The following is a 3,601-nucleotide window of genomic DNA, read 5'->3' on the forward strand; positions in this document are numbered from 1 at the left end:
CAAGAGAGTTCAAGAGAGACACTGAAAGCTGGTATCATCAGTAATAAGATTTCAGAGTAGAATTTTTCTGGGTAATTGTTGCCTTTATCATATATACACAAAGAAATTTCTTTTATTTCTTTGAATTTCTTGTCATTTGAAACTTGTGAAGGAAATGATGTACCCAAAGCTTCTTTATGGTTTACCCCCCAGTACCTTAGCATACATTTAATTTTGTAAGTTGACCCAGCTAATTATTGTAGTTAATGCTCAAAATTTGCATATTTTACCTTTGAAGATAATTTTACTTTATTGGTTTTGGCATCACCCCAATTTCCCAGTGTATCTTCTCTCACCCCTCCCCAGAGAGTTATCCCTTGGAACAAAGTTTTTTGAAAGGAGAAGAGAAAATAAGAAAATAATGTTCAGCAAAGTCATCAAGCCCGTCAACCTTGTCTGGCAGCATATAAAATATACAAAATGAGAGGATGGGGGTTCATTTTTTTCTACTTTTCTCTGGGGTTGTTGGTCATCATAATAATATAAGAGTTTCTTTTTTGTTATGTTTAAACTGTTGTAGTTGTTATTCATTTTATTTTCTCTATTCTTCTTTCTTCCCTCTGCATCAGTTCAAGTGTTTGCTCATGCTTTTCTGAATTCTTCATAGTTATCATTTTTTATACCACAGCATAAAAAGTGATATTTTATTACATTCATGTACCACAGTTTGCTTAGCCATTCCTCAATTCATGGACTTCCACCTTATTTGTAGTTTTTTGCTATCACAAAAAGTGCTGCCATAAATATTTAGGACTTTTCTTTGTGTCTGTGATCTCCTGAGAGTACATGTTCAACAGTGGGATCTCTGGATTGAAGGATATGGACTTTTTAGTTACTTTTTAAAAGCATAATTTTAAATTGATTTCCAATGAGTTTGGACCAATTCCCACCTCTATGACACTATATTCATCAATAGCTAATAATGATACCTATCATTAATATCTCAGTTTAATATTTGTAAAGTGCTTAACATATTTTATCTCATAGGATAATGCTAAGGAAAGAAATTTGGCTTCCATGCCTGCCAAAAATTTTAATAAAGTTTTAAAAACCATTTTGTATAGTATTAAAATTTGATATGTAAGGAATATAATTTCATTTTTGGGAAAATATTTGGGGGAAAATATCTATTGGCCTCCTTCCCAGCAGTATCCCTGAAACAAGGCACATGTCAAGAATTAACCTCATACACTAACTACATCTTCTATCTACCTCTCACCCCCAATTTTCTGATACCTCAGCGAATGAATGTTTTTAAAAGGGCTCAAAACACATATGTGTACATATTTATGTGTGTGAGTATGTACATCTGTTCCTGTGTCTTTTTCCCCCGAAAGGGAATTGTGCTCTCAAAATCAACAAAAATCACTTTTAGGAAAAAAAAATAGAGGGGACAGCTAGGTAGTGGAGTGGATAGAGCACCAGCCCTGGAGTCAGGAGGACCTGAGTTCAAATCTGGCCTCAGACACTTTTTTCCCTTTTAAAATTATTTATTTAATATTTTATTTTCCCCAATTATATGTAAAAACTATTTTAACATTATTTTTTTAAAATTTTGAGTTCTAATTTCTCTCCATCCCTCTCCTCCCCCCCAGTTGAGAAAGCAAGCAATTTGATATAGGTTATACATGTGCAGTCATGTGACACATATTTCCATATTAGTCATGTTGTGAAAGAAAACAGGCAAAAAACACAATAAAAATGAAGTAAAGAAGTATGCTTCAATCTGCAGTCAGACTCCATCAGATCTTTCTCTGGAGATGGATGGCATTTTTTCATCATAAGTCCTTCAAAATTGTCTTGAATCATTGTATTAGTGAGAATGCTAAGCCATTCACAGCTGATTATCATACAACATACACTGCATACACTGTTCTTCTGGTTCTGCTTACTGCACTTTGTATCAGTTTATGTAAGTCTTTCCAAATTTTTCTGAGAGTATCCTGTTCGTAATTTCTTATAATAACACAATATTCCATCTCAGCCATATAACACAACTTATTCAGCCATTCCCCAATTGATGGGCATCCTGTCAATTTCTAATTATTTGCCACCACTAAAAGAGATCCTATAAATATTTTTTACATGTAAGTCTTTTTCATTTTTGGTTTTTTATTTCTTTGGGATATAGACCTAGTAGTGGTATTTCTGGGTCAAAGGTATGCATGATTTTATAGCCTTTTGGATATAGTTCCAAACTGCTCTCCAGAATGGTTCAATCAGTTCACAACTCTACCAATAGTGCATTAGTATCTCAGTTTCCCCACATCCCCTCTAACATTTGTAATTTTCCTCTTCTATCATATTAACCAATATGATAGGTGAGGGGTGGTATCTCAGAGTCATTTTAATTTGCATCTCTGTAGTCAAGTGATTTGGAGCAGTTTTTCATATGACTAAAGATAACTTTGATTTCTTCTTCTGAAAACTGCCTGTTCATATCATTTGACCATTTATCAATTGGGTAATGGCTTTTATTTTTATACATTTGATTCAGTTCTCTATATATTTGAGAAATGAGGCCTTTATCAGAGATAGTTGCTGTAAATTTTTTGTTATGATTATTATTTTGATTTTGTTATGATTATTGTGATAATAGTTATGATTACTAACTCTATTTTCCTCCATCCTATTTCTCCCTATTTATTCTACTCTTTCTCTCCTTTCACCATATCTGTCCTCAAAAGTGTTTTGCTTCTGACTACTGCCTCCCCCAATCTGCCCTCCTTTCTATTATCCTCCCTTCTCTTATCCCCTTCCCCTCCTGCCTTCCTGTAGAGTAAGTTAGATTTCTATTCCCAGCTGAATGTGGATGAGCCAATTCTTTGAGCCAGTTCTGATGAAAGTAAGGTTCAAATGCTCCTGCCTACCTCTTCTATCTTCTTTATTGTAAAAGCTCTTTTGTGCCTCTTTTATGTGAGATGATTTATCCTGCTGTACCTCTCCCTTTCTCCCTTCTCCCAGTGCATCCCTCTTTCTTACCCCTTAATTTTTTTGGAGATCATTCAAACATAACTAACATCCTTGTCCTCTGTCTATGTAAACTCCTTTTAACTGCCCTAATAAGGATAAAGTTCTTAGGGGTTACATTCATTACCTTCCCATATAGAAATGTAAACACTTTCTTGAGATCCTTATATGATTACTCTATCATGGTTACCTTTTTCTGCTTCTTTTGAGTCTTGTCTTTGAATGTCTAATTTTTTATTCAGCTCTGGTCTTTTCATCAGGAATGTTTGAAAGTCCTCTGTTTCATTGAATATTCATTTTTTCCCCTGAAGGATTATGCTCAGTTTTGCTGTGTAGATGATTCTTGGTTGTAATCCTAGCTCCTTTGCTCTCTAGAATAGAATATTCCAAGCCTTCCAATCCTTTAATGTAAAAGCTGCTAACTTTTGTGTTGTCTTGACTTTTGTGTTGTGGTTCCACAATGTTTGAAATGTTTCTTTCTGGCTGCTTCTAGTATTTTCTCTTTGACCTGGGAGCTCTGGAATTTGGTTGTAATATTCCTGGGAGTTTTCATTTTGGGATCTCTTTGAGGAGGTAGTTGGTGGATTCTTTC

Source organism: Vombatus ursinus, unplaced genomic scaffold (assembly GCF_900497805.2).
Source record: "Vombatus ursinus unplaced genomic scaffold, bare-nosed wombat genome assembly UNPS02014903.1, whole genome shotgun sequence".
Lineage (NCBI taxonomy): Eukaryota > Metazoa > Chordata > Mammalia > Diprotodontia > Vombatidae > Vombatus > Vombatus ursinus.